Raw genomic sequence first — 20,335 nt, 5'->3', positions numbered from 1 at the left:
CCTTCTCAAATAAATTATGGGAACACAAAGCCTTACACTCAAAGATTATTATTGATTTGTTTGTCTTTTCAGGGTAGGCCAGTGTGATTTCAATGTTCGGCTATTGTGAAAAGAGAAAGAGATCATCTCCCCTAGGGTGGAGAAGATGAAGACGGGACAGATCGACAAGACCAAGGAGCCCTTCAGTGTCAGGAACAAGCCATTCTTCGGCATCCACGCAGCACGAAAGGTAACACACACAAACACACACTGTGCCAGCTCATCCCAAGTCTGAGGTGGTGGTGGTATGACATTCCTAATTTGTGACTTTTTTTTTTCAACTTTTTTTTTTAAGGGGTGGAATAGCTTAATATTGTGGAAAGATTGTTGCTTCCATCAATGTAATTGTCTGCATTTCCAATCCCCCTGCATTTCCAATATATTTTGGGGGTTAAATATATATATATCCATACACAATACATACATATATACATACTAGAGGTCGACCGATTAATCGGAATAGCCGATTAATTAGGGCCAATTTCAAGTTTTCATAACAATCGGAAATCGATATGTTTGGGCGCCGATTTTGCAGATTTTTAATTTATTTTTTATGCCATTATTTAACTAGGCAAGTCAGTTAAGAACACATTCTTATTTTCAATGATGGCCTAGGAACAGTGGGTTAACTGCCTTGTTCAGGGGCAGAATGACAGATTTTCACCTTGTCCGCTCGGGGGATCCAATCTTGCAAGCTTACAGTTAACTAGTCCAACACTCTAACCACCTGCCTCTCATTGCACTCCACGAGGACCCTGCCTGTTACGCGAATGCAGTTGAAGCCAAGGTAAGTTGTTAGCTAGCATTAAACGTATCTTATAAAAAAACAATTAATCATAATCACTAATTATAACTAAACATGATTGATGATATTACTTGTTTATGTAGCGTGTGCTGCGTTGCATATAATCGATGCAACGCTGGGGGAGGAATTAACAAAAGCGCATTTGCAAAAAAAAGCACAATCGTTGGACGACTACCTAACCATAAACACCAATGCCTTTCTTAAAATCAATACACAGAAGTATATATTTTTAAACCTACATATTTAGCTAAAAGAAATCCAGGTTAGCAGGCAATATTAACCAGGTGAAATTGTGTAATTTCAGTCAGGGTATATGCAACAGTTTGGGCAGCCTGGCTCATTGTGAACTAAAATGCAAGAATTTTACGTAATTATGACATAACATTAAAGGTTGTGCAATGTAACAAGAATATTTAGACTTAGGGATGCCACCCGTTAGATAAAATACCAAACGGTTCCGTATTTCACTGAAATAATAAATGATTTTGAAATGACAGTTTCCGGATTCGACCATATTAATGACCAAAGGCTCGTATTTCTGTGTGTTATTATGTTATAATTAAGTCTGTGATTTGATAGAGCAGTCTGACTGAGCGATGGTAGGCAGCAGCAGGCTCGTAAGCATTCATTCAAACAGCACTTTCGTGCGTTTTGCCAGCAGCTCTTCGCAAGCACAGCGCTGTTTATGACTTCAAGCCTATCAGCCTAATGGCTGGTGTAACCGATGTGAAATGGCTAGCTAGTTAGCTGTGTGTGCGCTAATAGCATTTCAAACGTCACTCGCTCTGAGACTTGGAGTAGTTATTCCCCTTGCTCTGCAAGGGCCGCGGCTTTTGTAGAGCGATGGGTAACGCTGCTTCGAGTGTGGCTGTTTTCGATGTGTTCCTGGTTCGAGCCCAGGTAGGGGCGAGGAGAGGGACGGAAGCTATACTGTTACACTGGCAATACTATAGTGCCTATAAGAACATCCAATAGTCAAAGGTATATGAAATACAAATTATATAGAGAGAAATAGTCCTATATTAACTACAACCTAAAACATCTTACCTTGGAATATTGAAGTCTCATGTTAAAAGGAACCACCAACTTTCATATGTTCTCATGTTCTGAGCAAGGAACTCAAACGTTAGCTTTTTTACATGGCACATATTGCACTTTTACTTCTCCAACACTTTGTTTTTGCATTATTTAAACCAAATTGAACATGTTTTGTTATTTTTTTTTAGGCTAAATTGATTTTTATTGAAGTATTAAAATAAGTGTTCATTCAGTATTGTTGTAATTGTCATTATTACAAATACATTTTTTAATTTAAATCGGCCGATTAATCGGTATCGGCTTTTTTGGTCCTCCAATAATCGGTTTCGGCATTGAAAAAATCATAATCGGTCGACCTCTAATACATACACATACCTACATAGACATACATACTTTTTTTCCCTACTACCCTTCCCCCAATTGCAGTAAACTAATATACAATAACACTTAGGCTTCTACCTTCGGTTTATACATATTATACACATTTTACAGACACAATCTTTTTTACGATAGTTATATTTAGTTTGTTTTTAGTCCTTCCTCTATTTCTGATGTCCATCCAGTTTGATTTCTATTTGTAACTGTGCTATTTCACAAAAGTTCTGAACCTATATACATTTTACAGACCCCGTATGTTTTACATTGGTTATCTTATTATTAGTCCCACCCTTCAGCTCCATTCAACCCCTCCCATCTATCTCTTATCACCATCCATTTTGGATTTCAATTTGCCATATATATTTTCAACTGTGCTGTGATGCTTGACAAAAGTACTGAGCCTTTCTATTCTTATAGCTTCTACAGATTGTAAATAAAAAATAAAAAATGTTGCTAAAATAATAATTATATTATTGATTGTTTGACTATGGCTTTTCAAATCACCCAATATTGCTATCGGCAGCGTTAGTTCTAGGCAAATGTTGCAATTCTTCAGCCACTCCTGGACCTGTGACCAAAAACGAGCTACATATGGACAATACCAAAATAAAGGATCTAATGACTCTGCCTCCTCACAGCAAAATCTGCAGAGCCTAATTCGTGATTTAGTGACTCATCTAAAGTCTAATCGAAACAACAGGATAGATAAACTTCCGATGACATTTTAGTCTCCAATTGTTTTCTCACTTTGAAACAAATCTGTATTATTAATTTGGAAGTATTAATGCGCTTTCATAAAGTGGTGATGGGGACATTTGCTTCCTAAGCTGTTCTACTAATTCCAGTTTCCATTGCTTGTAGTGCTTTTAGTTATTGTAGTTTGACTGCCTTCGTACCAAAGGGCTTTGTAGATGCCTCTTATCACCATTAAAAGAAAAAGTGGAATTGTCAAAGCTTTGATTTGAAAATCAACCCCTTTAATCAGTTTGAATATTTATGGTACTCTAAATAATCAACAAAAAGAAACTGTGGAAATGGCCAATGTTTCTATGAGAGTGTATTCCTGTAAAATTCACTCAATAATCTGATTGATTATTCACAAATTCCTTTTTACTATTAGTTCTATAAATAAGCAGATAACTAGATTTCTCTAGAAAATCGAATAACGACTAGATTCTTATCAGATTATACTAGTAAATCTAGTCATATTTCTTAGCAGATTATACTAGTAAATCTAGTAATATTGAGCAGCCACATCTATATTTGTGTTTGTTAGAATGCTGCTCATTTACTACAGTTTTCTGCCAAGGACAAGTGTTTTTATTCTCCAAAAGCTATTAAACCTCCCATTCAAGGCCCTGCACCCTCTGCCCTGTAATGTCTCAGCCGAAGGGTATGGTGCAATTAACTAGATCTGCACTGCGCTGGATCAGTGGGAAACTAGCTCTGTATGTTCACATTAAATGCCTGATAACAGAGTAGAGGAGAGTGAAGGTTTCTAGCAGTTCTGTCAGTCTTCACATTTCTCCCACCACTGTTCATCTGTCTCGTCTGGTCATGGCAGGAGTAGGGAACAGCCCCAGTCCCAGCTACTATCACAGATCTCTTTGTGCTGAAGCCTGTTTTTGTCCTGTATGAAATGTTAGCCATGAATGACTGGGTTACCTCCCCTAGTAACCCCTGTTTCGACTTCCAACCAGTACTATCTGAACCCTTTATGACAGATCATAGATCGCCCAGTCTCTTGTTAGCGGGATGTCGATGTCTATATTGTAAACAACAGCTGGTGCATGAAATCTAATGAGTCTTGGGGTTTTGCTCGCCTGAGGTAGAGTATCTCATGATAAGCTGTAGACCACACTATTTACTAAGAGTTTTCATGTATATTCTTCGTAGCTGCCTATTTACCACCACAAACCGCACTCAATGAGCTGTATATGGCCATAAGCAAACAGGAAAACACTCATCCAGAGGCGGTGCTGTCTAGTGGCCGGGGACTTTAATGCAGGGAACTTTGATCTGTTTTACATAATTTCTACCAGCATGTTAAATGTGCAACCAGAGGGGGAAAAAAGTCTTACACCACCTTTACTCCACGCACAGAGGCGCGTACAAAGCTCCCCCTTGCCCTCCATTTGGCGACTCTGACCATAATTATATCCTCCTGATTCCTGCTTACAAGCAAAAAGCAAAGCAGGAAGATTACTTGTTCAATAAAAAAGTGGTCAGATGAAGCAGATGCTAAGCTACAGGACTGTTTTGCTAGCACAGACTGGAATATATTCCAGGATTCTTCTGATGGCATTGAGGAGTACACCACATCAGTCACTGGCTTTGTCAATAAGTGCATTGATGAGGTCGTCCCCACAGTGACCGTACGTACATACCCCAACCAGAAGCCATTGATTACAGGCAACATTCGCACTGAGCTAAAGGATAGAGCTGCTGCTTTCAAGGATTCTTCACTGACATTTTCAACCTGTGCCCAAGAACACTAAGGTAACTTGCTTAAATGACTACCAACCCATAGCACTCACGTCTGTAGCCATTAAGTGCTTTGAAAGGCTGGTCATGGCTCACATCAACACCATTATCCCAGAAACCCTAGACCCACTCCAATTTTCATACTGCCCCAACAGATCCACAGATGATGCAATCTCTATTGCACTCCACACTGCCCATTCCCACCTGGACAAAGGGAACACCTATGTGAGAATGCTATTCATTGACTACAGCTCAGCGTTCAACACCATAGTGCCCTCAAAGCTCATCACGAAGCTAAGGAGCTAAGAAGCTAAGGACCCTGGGACTAAACACCTCCCTCTGCAATTGGATCCTGGACTTCCTGATGGGCCGCCCCCAAGTGGTAAGTGTAGGTAACAACACATCCAACACACTTATCCTCAACACGGGTGCCACCCCCGGGGGTGCATGCTCAGTCCCCTCCTGTATTCCCTGTTCACTCATGCCTGCATGGCCAGGCACAACTCCAACACCATCATTAAGTTTGCCGATGACACAACAGTGGTAGGCCTGATCACCAACAACGATGAGACAGCCTACATGGAGGGGGTCAGAGACCTGGCAGTGTGGTGCCAGGATAACAACCTCTCCCTCAACATGATCTTGACAAAGGAGATGATTTTGGACTACAGGAAAAGGAGGACCGAGCACGCCCCCCTTCTCATCGACTGGGCTGTAGTGGAGCAGGTTGAGAGCTTCAAGTTCCTTGGTGTCCACTTCACCAACAAACTATCATGGTCCAAACACACCAAGACAGTTGTGAAAATGGCACATCAAAGCCTGTTCCCCCTCAGGAGACTGAAAAGATTTGGCATGGGTCCTCAGATCCTGAACATGTTCTACAGCTGCACCATCGAGAGCATCCTGACTGGCTGCATCACTCCCTGTTATGGCAACTGCTTGGTCTCTGACTGCAAGGCACTACAGAGGGTAGTGCGTACGGCCCAGTACATCACCGGGGCCAAGCTTCCTGCCATCCAGGACCTCTACCAGGCGGTGTCAGGGGAAGGCCCTAAAATTGTCATAGACACCAGCCACCCTAGTCATAGACTGTTCTCTCTGCTTCCGCACGGCAAGCAGTGTAGGAGCGCCAAGTCTAGGTCCAAATGGCTTCTTAACAGCTTCTACCCCCCAAGCCATAAGACTCCAGAACAGCTAATCAAATGGCTACCCAGACTATTTGCATTGCCCCCCCCTTTTACACTGTTGCTACTCTGTTTATTATCTATGAATAGTCACTTTAACTCTAACTACATGTACATATTACCTCAACTAACTGGTGCCCCCGGCACATGACTCTGTACCGGTACACCCTGTATATAGCCTCACTACTGTTATTTTACTGCTGCTCTTTAATTATTTGTTACTTACATTTTTTTTTTGTTACACTTATTTTTCTTAAAACTGCATTGTTGGTTAAGGGCTTGTAAGTAAGCATTTCACTGTAAGGTCTACACCTGTTGTATTCGGCTCATGTGACAAATAACATTTGATTTGATTGGAATTATGCCTGCCTCACTCACTGTCTTGGTTCAGCTGCTGAGGCCATCTGCTCCAGAGCCTCTGCATACAGCCATATATCTGTTCAAGCCAACATGAAACGGGGGGGAATTGGAATCTGGTTTATTCATTCACAGTGGCGCAGCTCTCCACTTCATGGCATGTTTGCCGGAAATTCCTTCAATGATATTTCAATGAGAGGCCAAAGCTGTGTGATGGCTTTTGTCTATTGCTGTGCGGCTGGATTGTGTCCCGACTCCTGCCTCCCTCAAGTTTCCAGCTCTGCTCATTTAATGTGCAATTTTCCCTTTAAATGGGATCATATTGGACTATCTATTTTATTTAGTTTGGGAAATAGTTTTGCATTAATCGCAATAGCCTGTATTTTGTTAGAATACAAAGGACTTATCGAGTCGCTCTGTTTTATTAGAGCATTTTGCAGTGAAGTGGATGGGACTGGAAAATGGACTCCTAGGAGGCAAAAAAGCATTTGCTGAGTGGACGATTGGGTTTTAGATTTGATTTGCCTTAGTTCTGGTCTAAATTAAGGGCCCATTAACAGACTGGAGTATGAGAGAGGGTTCAGTTGGAGGCGATGGAGAGCCCTCTGGTCATTTCAAATGGCTGACAGTAGATGTGGAAAAGATCTGGACTTAATGAAGAGTGACACTGAATGCTCTTTCACACCAGCTAGATGTGCTCACTCACTGGTTTTAATTGAGCTGTGTGCTGAGGCCCCTAATAACCCCCACCCACCTTTGCGCACACACTTGCGCACACACATAGCCATCTGCGGTCACGTGCTCTACATGTCAAGTGGCTCTTAAGCCAACGACAGTATTGGGTCAAACTGCAAATTGGTGCAGTTGTCATTGAACTTTGTTAGCCACCACCTTACTCCATTTACTTAGCAGGTCTACAACATTATTATAGCCTGTTTGAATGGATTTGTCTGATATTGATTTGCCCAAAGCGGGAAACCATTGTCTGGTATGTGGTCGGAGTTCGAGGTTCTTATGTGTAAATTCTAGACTAAGTCATCTTTTTCCAAAAAGGGACAAAGTTCAGATTACTCTTAACAGCTCTTGGACTATTGCATGTATTGAGGAAATGTTGTTCTTCTGAAAAACTACGGAGATACACTTTTTAGTTGAGAAGCCCTCCTGAATTAGCCTGGCTGACAGCACCTAGGTGACTCAGCACACGGAGAGCCGTGACACTGGTCTGGGAAGGAGGCAGTTTGTTAATGCAATATTCACTCAGATATTGTGCAACGGTTTTGATTGGTTCTCTCTAGGAATGTAAAGATTCACCGATAGGCATCGGTCCCCTATTCAAATGTTTAAAAGATACAAGTGCGTCAATACGCTGACCCCAAACCGATCCAAATGTAGCATGCGTTGGTCAGAAAGTGTATTCAAACATTACGAATCGTTGGTTCACAATTTGTTTTTCTTGCTCATATTATATTCTACCTTCTGAAAATGCCTGATATTTTATGACAATTGAAGTGTCCTCTCCTTCAGTGTCGATCTGCATGTAACTGTGTTGACAGTCATTGATCTGCAAGTCATTTTGTATGCCGAACAACCCAGGCAATATCAGTAGCTTAGTCAATCTGCCCAGCTTCGTGCACTGCACCTTCAGCATTCAAATGCTAAAATGGCTTGCGTGATATTAGGCTTTATTATTTGAGTGACAACCTATGCAATTTGCTAGGTTATTGTTATCTATGCGTTGTTGTGATTTAGCAGAATAAAAGTGAGCTACCGGAGACAACTTTCATCTGGCTATACCTGCTTGTATACCTGTTGAACGGGGCTTACAATAGATTTTTATTTTGATCAGCAATAGTTTTGGTAGTTTTGCTTTAAACAGTCAGGGTATATGGTAATGGTTAGAAATGCAGGGTAAAATTGATAAATTCATAATGAGGACAGCAATCACTTTTACGAGGCGCACTGCATTGCCGAAGTGAGCGGAGAAGAAAAGATCGCTCCATTAAAAATATCCAAATGGTCAAAACCTTTCGATTTTGAGATTGGGTAAGAAATATAAAGTTGTGCTATATATTCATTGGCTATGTCATAGCTAATTTGTAAACGGTAAATATTGATACATTACTAGCTCAAACACAAAAATGACAGGTTAATTAGTGGGTGATGGTGATTTCAGAACCAAAGTGGGGGGACAAAAAACACAAGCTACATTGTCCCCCCCTAATCTGATAGTGGTAGATGTCTATTCTCTTTTATGACCCTAATCTGATAGTGGTAGATGTCTATTCTCTTTTATGACCCTAATCTGATAGTGGTAGATGTCTAGTCTCTTTTATGACCCTAATCTGATAGTGGTAGATGTCTAGTCTCTTTTATGACCCTAATCTGATAGGTGGTAATGTCTAGTCTCTTTTATGACCCTAATCTGATAGTGGTAGATGTCTAGTCTCTTTTATGACCCAAATCTGATAGTGGTAGATGTCTAGTCTCTTTTATGACCCAAATCTGATAGTGGTAGATGTCTAGTCTCTTTTATGACCCTAATCTGATAGTGGTAGATGTCTAGTCTCTTTTATGACCCTAATATGATAGTGGTAGATGTCTAGTCTCTTTTATGACCCTAATCTGATAGTGGTAGATGTCTAATCTCTTTTATGACCCTAATCTGATAGTAGTAGATGTCTAGTCTCTTTTATGACCCTAATCTGATAGTGGTAGATGTCTAGTCTCCCTTATGGCCCTAATCTGATAGTGGTAGTGGGGTGGTAGATGCCTCGTCTTCCTGTATCATATCGGAGCCCATGTGTCTACTACACATATGTATCGAATCGTCTTCAAAGAGAAAGATCCACATCCCTAGTCCTCTCAAATATATATTTTTCCCTCAGGCTTACAGACTTCTCATTGTTTGGATTTGAAAATCCAACCTTTGTAATGGAAGGGGGCGGCGCTCAGGGGCTGTGATTGGGAGTTTGTGAGGAGAGACAACCAGTAAAAGCGCTTAATATTAGGCTATGTAGCATAATTATTCTGCCTGATGGTGTTTTTTCTGTGGCTGAATGTAATGTACCCAGATTTAATGACGTGATTGGTAATCTTTCCATGCCTTTCCCACCAGTCTAATATCCACGCCTCAACACTGCCACCAATTAGTTCAATTCACTGTTTAATTTGATCATTAAAGCAGTGTGATCAGTATCAGAAAACCTTGACCTTTAACCCCTACAATAACACTAGCTTAATGCTACCTAAGTGGAATGGTTCTTCAAAACTGCGGTGTTTCTTATGGCCGGCAATCGAGAAACGACTTTCAAGCCGAAAGCAAAGGAACAGATGGATTTCTTCCTGCCAGCGAGCCATTCTCATCTTGGAAATGGGATACCTGTTTATCTGCAATTGAATTTTCTTAGGGACCTAAAATGTGGGCCTAGTTCATTTTCCTACTTTATGAGATTAGTTTATTTTCGCCGAATCAGACGTATGGTGGAGGACTAGAATAAAGCTAAGGTGATATATTGACTGCTGGGAGAATTGGACTTTAAAAGAGAGTTAACTGGGGGACGATTGAAGAATGCAATTTCTATCTCTGGGGGCGTACTCCAAAGCACTCATTTGTTTTCTGTGAGGAGCTATGAGTCACAAACTGCAGTCATGTATCTGTGTTGCACCATGAAAGAGCCACTTTCACACTTCTTATGCAGCACTATGGAATTACCTCAACTCTTTTGTGAGGACCTTGTACTGACTGTGTTAGTGATTGGGGTTCAGTTTAAACTCCCATCCCTCCTTGTCAGTTCAATGCCTTATCCCAACACAACAGATACATCATTTGTACCTGGGCTTGGTAGCTGTTCTGGGCCCGGGCTAGTGTTGCTGACTGTCAAAGGGAATTCAAAAAGGCAGACTAAAGGAGAGTAAACCCGGTCTTAACTGTGTGATTCCTTAGCGGAGCAATCGATGGCTGTCTATCAGTCTGCCTCCTGTCCTTGCTAGGCAGGCTCACAGACTTGCTAACGCCCACCTAGCATTGCCCACCTAGCACCGCCCCCTTGCCCGTCTGCCCTCCAGCAGCTCAAGGTGAACGTGGAGGGGACTGGGGAGGGAGACGCAGTCTGTGTTTTGTGTGTGTGTGTGACTGCATCATGCTTGTCAATGGAAAGTGTTCTGTCCTTCCCTTATCTAGGTGGGCCTATGTTAAACAATTCCAAGATCTTGTCCGGAGTGCCATTTTTGAATCAGAAGTTTTAGTAAATGTTTTGCTTTTGTGTGCATGTTAACAATACTAAGGTATTTTCCAGATTGCCATCTTTGAATCAGAAGATTTCAACAATGTTCAGTGTGCCATTTCGTATACTCCATCGTTACTGAAGTCATTTGCGTTGCAATGAAATTATATTTAGCCTAATTACAAATGAGTTGCAGATGAAACGCCTGCTTCCCCTTATCAATATTCAATTCCTTGCAAACCATAGAAGCATGTAATCATTGATTCGCTTGCAGCAAACTCTTAAAGCAAATCCTAAAAAAAACTGGTCTGTTTTCCTCCACAGTCTTGCACAAACTTCTCCTATATTAAAATGTAGAGACTTGGTCTGATAACTAGAAGGCCATACACAACACAACCAATAGAACAGAGAATGTTGTGTTGACACTGCCTTAGAACAGGGGTCTTCAACTTTTTCTTGCCCAGGTACCTCCCCCCAGGCAAATCAGGACCAAGGGGCTCCTATCATACATTAACAAAATTATTATTCACTTTTTCTCAGGTGAATAATAATGGCAAGGAGAAGTAATCAACATTTTAAAATGAATAGATTTGGTATATAGTTTTTCATTATTTTGACCTCACCAGCCACAGTCTAATTGGAAGAGGAAGTGTAAACTCTAACATAGCCTATTAGCTAGATGGGTAACTCCAAACACATTTTTGCTAAGAGCAGCGGTTTAGCTGGATAGGGCTATATGGATAGGGCTAAATTGAAATGTTTCTTACAGAGGAAATATTTAAAGCATATGCATGGGAACAGTTTGGAGATTATGGGACAATTATTAGACCAAAGTTGAGGACACAACAGTTCACCTGACACAAGACTGAATCCAAGCATTACACTCTTGATTTGATGTGCATTTTACATTTATTGTACTTTTCGCTGCATTGGTTAATAACGAAATCTGAAAATACTCTGGATACATTCGGGAACGTATAAGAGTACTAGTGGAAAATGTAGGGTAGATGCGACATAAGACAAAAAATGACACTGGTTTGAGTGAGAGAACTAACTGGTATCTCCAAGTGGCCGCACACCTCTCCAATGTGTGCACAGTTCCTAATTAATTTCAATGTCATTTTAAGATTCATAAGTATTTTTTGAGCTCTACTAGCTGTACCGTTGAGGAACTAGAGCAAGCACACTTGTAGTTTTGTTTGGAACACAACCCTGCATCCCAATCGACACACAGTTACTGCTTACGCAATCCAAAAACAGTCTATTATAAATCAATCTGGGTCAGGTGGGCATGATTTTAAAGCTTGTTCTATTGCCAATATGACTAGCTAAATTATAAAGTGTTAGGCTTTCACATGGCAATTCAGAGAAACATGGGGTTACGAATACACAATAGACCAGACTACATGCAACCAAATAGGCCTTTGACATGTATTTCATGCAAGGCTATACAGTTGTTAAAAGCATGAAATGTCATCCAAATGAAACATGGTTGGCCAACACATCAGACATTGGACATTGTGATTAGGGGGAAAAAGTGAGTAAACTCAGAATAAGTAATTCAATACCCTCACAGTATAAGTAATGAAATAGCCTCACAGTATACAGTTGAAGTCGGAAGTTTACATACACCTTAGCCAGATACATTTCAACTCAGTTTTTCACAATTCCAGACATTTAATCCTAGTAAAAATTCCCTGTCTTAGGTCAGTTAGGATCACCCCTTTATTTTAAGAATGTGAAATGTCAGAATAATAGTAGAGAGAATGATTTATTTCAGCTTTAATTTCTTTCATCACACTCCCAGTGGGTCAGAAGTTTACATACACTCAATTAGTATTTGGTAGCATTGCCTTTAAATGGTTTAACTTTGGTCAAATGTTTCAGGTAGCGTTCCACAAGCTTCCCACAATAAGTTGTGTGAATTTTTTTGGCCCATTTCCTCCTGACAGAGATGGTGTAACTGAGTCCGGTTTGTAGGCCTCCTTGTTCGCACACACTTTTTCAGTTCTGCACACACATTTTCTATAGGATTGAGGTCAGGGCTTTGTGATGGCCACTCCAATACATTGACTTTGTTGTCCTTAAGCCATTTTGCCACAACTTTAGAAGTATGCTTGGGGTCATTGTCCATTTGGAAGACCCATTTGTAACCAAGCTTTAACTTCCTGACTGATGTCTTGAGATGTTGCCTCAATATATCCACATAATTTTCCTCCCTCATGATGCCATCTATTTTGTGAAGTGCACCAGTCCCTCCTGCAACAAAGCACCCCCACAGCATGATGCTGCCACCCCCGTGCTTCACAGTTGGGATGGTGTTCTTCGGCTTGCAAGCATCCCCATTTTTCCTCCAAATATATCAATGGTCATTATGGCCAAACAGTTCTATTTTTGTTTCATCAGACCAGAGGACATTTCTCCAAAAAGTATGATCTTTGTCCCCATGTGCAATTACAAACCGTAGTCTGGCTTTTTTATGGCTGTTTTGGAGCAGTGGTTTCTTCCTTGCTGAGCGGCCTTTCAGGTTACGTCTTCACAAGGTCCTTTGCTGTTGTTCTGGGATTAATTTGCACTTTTTGCACCAAAGTACGTTCATCTCTAGGAGACAGAACGTGTCTCTTTCCTGAGTGTTAGGACAGCTGCGTGGTCCCATGGTGTTTATACTTGCGTACTATTGTTTGTACAGATGAACGTGGTACCTTAAGGTGTTTGGAAATTGCTCCCAAGGATGAACCAGACTTGTGGAGGTCTGCAATTGTTTTCTGATGTCTTGGCTGATTTCTTTTGATTTTCCCATGATGTCAAGCAAAGAGACAGTGAGTATGAAGGTAGGCCTTGAAATACATCCACAGGTACACCTCCAATTGACTCAAATGATGTCAATTAGCCTATCAGAAGCTTCTAAAGCCATGACATCATTTTCTGGAATTTTCCAAGCTGTTTAAAGGCACAGTTAACTTAGTGTATGTAAACTTCTGACCCCCTGGAATTGTGATACAGTGAATTATAAGTGAAATAATCTGTCTGTAAACAATTGTTGGAAAAAATATCTGTGTCATGCACAAAGTAGATGTCCTAACCGACTTGCCAATACTACAGTCGTGGCCAAAAGTTTTGAATGACACAAATATACATTTTCACAATGTCTGCTGCCTCAGTTCGTATGATGGTAATTTGCATATACTCCAGAATGTTATGAAGAGTGATCAGATGAATTGCAATTAATTGCAAAGTCCCTCTTTGCCATGCAAATGAACTGAATCCCCCAAAAACATTTCCACTGCATTTCAGCCCTGCCACAAAAGTACCAGCTGACATCATGTCAGTGATTCTCTCGTTAACACAGGTGTCAGTGTTGACGAGGACAGGGCTGGAGCTCACTCTGTCATGCTGATTGAGTTCGAATAATAGACTGGAATCTTCAAAAGGAGGGTGGTGCTTGGAATCATTGTTCTTCCTCTGTTAATCATGGTTACCTGCAAGGAAACACGTGCCGTCATCATTGCTTTGCACAGAAAGGGCTTCACAGGCAACGAAATTGCTGCCAGTAAGATTGCACCTAAATCAACCATTTATCGGATCAAGAACTTCAAGGAGAGCTGTTCAATTGTTGTGAAGAAGACTTCGGGGCACCCAAGAAAGTCCAGCAAGCGCCAGGACCGTCTCCTAACGTTGATTCAGCTGCGGGATCGGGGCACCACCAGTACAGAGCTTGCTCAGGAATGGCAGCAGGCAGATATGAGTGCATCTGCACGCACAGTGAGGTGACGACTTTTGGAGGATGGCCTGTTGCCAGCATAGAAGCCACTTCTCTCCAGGAAAAACTTCAGGGACAGACTGATATTCTGCAAAAGGTACAGGGATTGAACTGCTGAGGACTGGGGTAAAGTCATTTTCTCTGATGAATTCCCTTCCCGATTGTTTGGGGCATCCGTAAAAAATATTGTCCGTAGAAGACAAGGTGAGGGCTACCATCAGTCCTGTGTCATGCCAACAGTAAAGCATCCGGAGACCATTCATGTGTGGGGTTGCTTCTCAGCCAAGGGAGTGGTCTCACTCACAATTTTGCCGAAGAACACAGCCATGAATAAAGAATGGTACCAACACATCCTCCGAGAGCAACTTCTCCCCACCATCCAGGAACAGTTTGGTGACGAACAATGCCTTTTCCAGCATGATGGAGCACCTTGCTATAAGGCAAAAGTGATAACTAAGTGGCTCGGGGAACAAAACATCGATATTTTGGGTCCATGGCCAGGAAACTCCCCAGACCTTAATCCCATTGAGAACTTGTGGTCAATCCTCAAGAGGCGGGTGGACAAACAAAAACCCACATATTCTGACAAACTCCAAGCATTGATTATGCAAGAATGAGCTGCCATCAGTCAGGATGTGGCCCAGAAGTTAATTGACAGCATGCCAGGGCGGATTGCAGAGGTCTTGAAAAAGAAGGGTCAAGACTGTAAATATTGACTCTTTGCATAAACTTCATGTAATTGCCAATAAAAGCCTTTGACACTTATGAAATGCTTGTAATTATACTTCAATATTCCATTGTAGCATCTTACAAATATATCTAAAGACACTGAAGCAGCAGACTTTGTGAAAATTAATATTTGTGTCATTCTCAGAACTTTTGGCCACGACTGTATAGTTTGTTAACAAGAAATGTGTGGAGTGGTTGAAAAACAAATTTGAATGACTCCAACCTAAGAGTATGTAAACTTCTGACTTCAACTGTAAGTAATGAAATAGCCTCACCGTATAAGTAATGAAATTGCCTCACCTTACATAATTATTTTATTCTGTCTATTCTGCAATGTAAGAATTGCTGTTTATTACAATGTAAGGTGACAAAATTACTGTTCATCTCAACATATTCTAACCCTTTTAAACTATACTTTTTATATCTTGGACGTTTAGTCCTTGCATCAATAGCTCTGTCTGAATTTGAGAGTGCTTCCATTTCTCCGGGCAAATCCCTCAGCTTTTTACCAAAACAGAAGTGGATTGCCCACTTTATTGTTTCAGCTAAGGATTGCCCCTTTAATGTAGTCAATGATTCATTATTTAGAGGGCTGAGGGTATGTGATTGCAATACCAATATATTTAAACAGTGCATTTTCTGTCTTTAGTTTTGCTTATTATTAAAATAATAAAAACTAAAACGTACATGCCCTCCAGGCTTAGTGCGAGAGAGAGCTTTACACTACAGTTGGAGAGAACCCTGAGCTCTCTGAATGAAGTCAGCGGGTGTCCGTCAATCTTCAGATATGCTCAGAAAGCCTGCCTCTCGGTGGGATTCAGAGCTATCTTCAATATTGCAGTCAGACACCACCTCGTCAGTCAGGCCTCTGCTCTGCCGCCCTCAGTGGATGACTCATAACGCCCTCCTCTCCTCCTGGCAGCATCCCAAAAGGCACCATATTCTCTTTAAAGTACACTAGTTTTGACAAGGGCCCATAGTAGTGCACTTTATAGGGCATAGTTTACCCTTTGGGATGCAGATGCTGCTTTCACTCCCAGCCCAGGATCCCCCAGTGATCTGCCCACTGTGTACCTGTGAGCCTAACACTCAGAACACAGTTGATTCACCTTTGTCTAAAAAAATATGCGCATACAGTGCCTTCAGATTTTTTCCACCTTTTGCTGTTACAAAGTGGGCTACATTTTTTTCTTTGTTTTGCCCCATTCCGTTTCCTTTTTGTCCTGGAAAAACTCCCCTGTCCTTAACTATTACAATCATAACATGATGCAGCCACCACTATGCTTGAAAATATGGAGAGTGCTAACAGTTATGTTTGGGGCAAATCCAATGCAACACATAATACTTTTTATTCAGGACAAAAAGTGATTTGCTTTGGCACATTTTTTTCCAGTATAACTTTAGTGCCGTGTTGCAAACAGGATGCATGGTCTGGAATATTTTTTATTCTGTACAGGCTTCCTTTTCACTCTGTCAATTAGGTTAGTATTGTGGAGTAACTACAATGTTGTTGGTCCATCCACAGTTTTCTCCTATCACAGCCTTTAAACCCTGTAACTGTTTTAAAGTCACCATTGGCCTCATAGTGAAATCCATGAGCAGTTTCCTTCCCCCCAGCAACTGAGGTAGGAAGGGCGTCTGTATCTTTGTAGTGACTGGGTGTATTGATACACCATCTGAACTGTAATTAATAACTTCACCATGCTCAAAGGGATATTCAATGTCTGCTTTTTTAGTTTTACCCATCTACCAATAGTTGCCCTTTGCGAGACATTGGAAAATCTCCCTGGTCTTTCTGGTTGAATCTGTTTGATATTGACTGTTCAACTGAGGGACCTTACAGATAATTGTTTGTGTGGGGTACAGAGATGAGGTAGTCATTCAAAAATCATGTTAAACACTCTTTTTGTACACAGAGTGAGTCCATGCGACTTATGACTTGTGAAGCTAATGTTTACTCCTGTATTAATTTAGGCTTGCCATAACAAAGGGGTTGAATACTTATTTACTCAAGACATTTCAGCTTCACATTTTTTATTAATTTGTAAACATTTTGAAAAACATTATTCCACTTTGACATTATGGGGATATTGTGTGTAGGCCAATGACAAAGATATCTAAATGTAATCCATTTTAAATTCAGACTGTAACACAACAAAATGTGGGAAAAGTTGAGGGGTGTGAATACTATGGGAAGGCACTGTATGTGTTCTGCCATGCTTTTGGACAGATATCCCTTGTGGGACTCTTATATTGACATTAAAGCTCTTTGAAAAGGACAGGCTCTTTCTGTCGTCTCTGTAAGCTCTATCAGACAGTCATATGTAAGGACCTCAGTGACAGGGCACTTTCTGGGAGATTATGCAATAAACATCATTATCCCCATCATTACCTTCATCAAATGGAAGATGAACACAAGTATAAGATACACCTCAGCAATCCATAACTTGTGTGCATTCAACCAGAAGTGCTCATTTGGTGCTCAATTACTCCAGACAGAGCGAAATCCTTGATTGGCACCTCGGGCTCCCGTCGCATCCCAGATCACTTTTCAGTTGGGTGAAATTCAGTCATCAAGCTTCCATCCATTTACGTTTTAGTAATTTAGCAGATACTCTTATCCAGAGCAAGTTACAGTGGGGCAAAAAAGTATTTAGTCAGCCACCAATTGTGCAAATTCTCCCACTTAAAAAGATGAGAGAGGCCTGTAATTTTCATCATAGGTACACTTCAATTATGACAGACAAAATGAGAAAACAAAATCCAGTAAATCACATTGTAGGATTTTTAATGAATAATTTGCAAATTATGGTGTAAAATAAGTATTTGGTCAATAACAAAAGTTTATCTCAATACTTTGTTATATACCCTTTGTTGGCAATGACAGAGGTCAAACGTTTTCTGTAAGTCTTCACAAGGTTTTCACACACTGTTGCTGGTATTTTGGCCCATTCCTCCATGCAGATCTCCTCTAGAGCAGTGATGTTTTGGGGCTGTTGCTGGGCAACACGGACTTTCAACTCCCTCCAAAGATTTTCTATGGGGTTGAGATCTGGAGAGTGGCTAGGCCACTCCAGGACCTTGAAATGCTTCCTTCGTTGCCCGGGCGGTGTGTGTGGGATCATTATCATGCTGAAAGACCCAGCCACGTTTCATCTTCAATGCCCTTGCTGATGGAAGGAGGTTTTCACTCAAAATCTCACGATACATGGCCCCATTCATTCTTTCCTTTACACGGATCAGTCGTCCTGGTCCCTTTGCAGAAAAACAGCCCCAAAGCATGATGTTTCCACCCCCATGCTTCACAGTAGGTATGGTGTTCTTTGGATGCAACTCAGCATTCTTTGTCCTCCAAACACAACGAGTTGAGTTTTTACCAAAAAGTTATATTTTGGTTTCATCTGACCATCTGACATTCTCCCAATCTTCTTCTGGATCATACAAATGCTCTCTAGCAAACTTCAGACGGGCCTGGACATGTACTGGCTTAAGCAGGGGGACACGTCTGGCACTGCAGGATTTGAGTCCCTGGCGGCGTAGTGTGTTACTGATGGTAGGCTTCCAAATTCCAAAAAACTACTGTCTTATACACAGTGTAAGGGGATAAAGAATATGTACATAAGGATATATGAATGAGTGATGGTACAGAGCAGCATAGGCAAGATACAGTAGATGATACCGAGTACAGTATATACATATGAGATGAGTATGTAAACCAAGTGGCATAGTTAAAGTGGCTAGTGATACATGTATTACATAAGGATGCAGTCGATGATATAGAGTACAGTATCTACGTATGCATATGAGATGAATAATGTAGGGTAAGTAACATTATATAAGGTAGCATTGTTTAAAGTGGCTAGTGATATATTTACATAATTTCCCATCAATTCCCATTATTAAAGTGGCTGGAGTAGAGTCAGTGTCATTGACAGTGTGTTGGCAGTAGCCACTCAATGTTAGTGGTGGCTGTTTAAGAGTCTGATGGCCTTGAGATAGAAGCTGTTTTTCAGTCTCTTGGTCCCAGCTTTGATGCACCTGTACTGACCTCGCCTTCTGGATGACAGCGGGGTGAACAGGCAGTGGCTCGGGTGGTTGATGTCCTTGATGATCTTTATGGCCTTCCTGTAGCATCGGGTGGTGTAGGTGTCCTGGAGGGCAGGTAGTTTGCCCCCGGTGATGCGTTGTGCAGACCTCACTACCCTCTGGAGAGCCTTACGGTTGAGGGCGGTGCAGTTGACATACCAGGCGGTGATACAGCCCGCCAGGATGCTCTCGATTGTGCATCTGTAGAAGTGTGTGAGTGCTTTTGGTGACAAGCCGAATTTCTTCAGCCTCCTGAGGTTGAAGAGGCGCTGCTGCGCCTTCCTCACGATGCTGTCTGTGTGAGTGGACCAATTCAGTTTGTCTGTGATGTGTATGCCGAGGAACTTAAAACTTGCTACCCTCTCCACTACTGTTCCATCGATGTGGGGGGTGTTCCCTCTGCTGTTTCCTGAAGTCCACAATCATCTCCTTAGTTTTGTTGACGTTGAGTGTGAAGTTATTTTCCTGACACCACACTCCAAGGGCCCTCACCTCCTCCCTGTAGGCCGTCTCGTCGTTGTTGGTAATCAAGCCTACCACTGTTGTGTCGTCCGCAAACTTGATGATTGAGTTGGAGGCGTGCGTGGCCACACAGTCGTGGGTGAACAGGGAGTACAGGAGAGGGCTCAGAACGCACCCTTGTGGGGCCCCAGTGTTGAGGATCAGCGGGGAGGAGATGTTGTTGCCTACCCTCACCACCTGGGGGCGGCCCGTCAGGAAGTCCAGTACCCAGTTGCACAGGGCGGGGTCGAGACCCAGGGTCTCGAGCTTGATGACGAGCTTGGAGGGTACTATGGTGTTGAATGCCGAGCTGTAGTCGATGAACAGCATTCTCACATAGGTATTCCTCTTGTCCAGATGGGTTAGGGCAGTGTGCAGTGTGGTTGAGATTGCATCGTCTGTGGACCTATTTGGGCGGTAAGCAAATTGGAGTGGGTCTAGGGTGTCAGGTAGGGTGGAGGTGATATGGTCCTTGACTAGTCTCTCAAAGCACTTCATGATGACGGATGTGAGTGCTACGGGCGGTAGTCGTTTAGCTCAGTTACCTTAGCTTTCTTGGGAACAGGAACAATGGTGGCCCTCTTGAAGCATGTGGGAACAGCAGACTGGTATAGGGATTGATTGAATATGTCCGTAAACACACCGGCCAGCTGGTCTGCGCATGCTCTGAGGGCGCGGCTGGGGATGCCGTCTGGGCCTGCAGCCTTGCGAGGGTTAACACGTTTAAATGTCTTACTCACTTCGGCTGCAG

General features: G+C 41.9%; 1 long non-coding RNA gene across 11 annotated transcripts in view; it reads left to right on the top strand.

Annotated features, from left to right (window-relative positions):
• The window catches only part of LOC121846491, a 154,876-nt gene that overhangs the window by 68,439 nt on the left and 66,102 nt on the right, over nucleotides 1–20,335 (top strand). For 10 of the 11 annotated variants that reach the window (XR_006083366.1, XR_006083360.1, XR_006083365.1 and 7 more), the window contains one exon: nucleotides 73–229. This is a non-coding gene — a long non-coding RNA (uncharacterized LOC121846491). Of the gene's footprint in view, nucleotides 1–72; nucleotides 230–790; nucleotides 827–20,335 lie in introns of those variants that run through there. The other variant, XR_006083369.1, reaches the window with a different exon arrangement.

The sequence above is a fragment of the Oncorhynchus tshawytscha genome, linkage group LG05, assembly GCF_018296145.1.
Source record: "Oncorhynchus tshawytscha isolate Ot180627B linkage group LG05, Otsh_v2.0, whole genome shotgun sequence".
NCBI classification, from domain to species: domain Eukaryota; kingdom Metazoa; phylum Chordata; class Actinopteri; order Salmoniformes; family Salmonidae; genus Oncorhynchus; species Oncorhynchus tshawytscha.
Note: the sequence above shows the minus strand (reverse complement) of the source record. Positions and strands in the feature narration are given on the sequence as shown.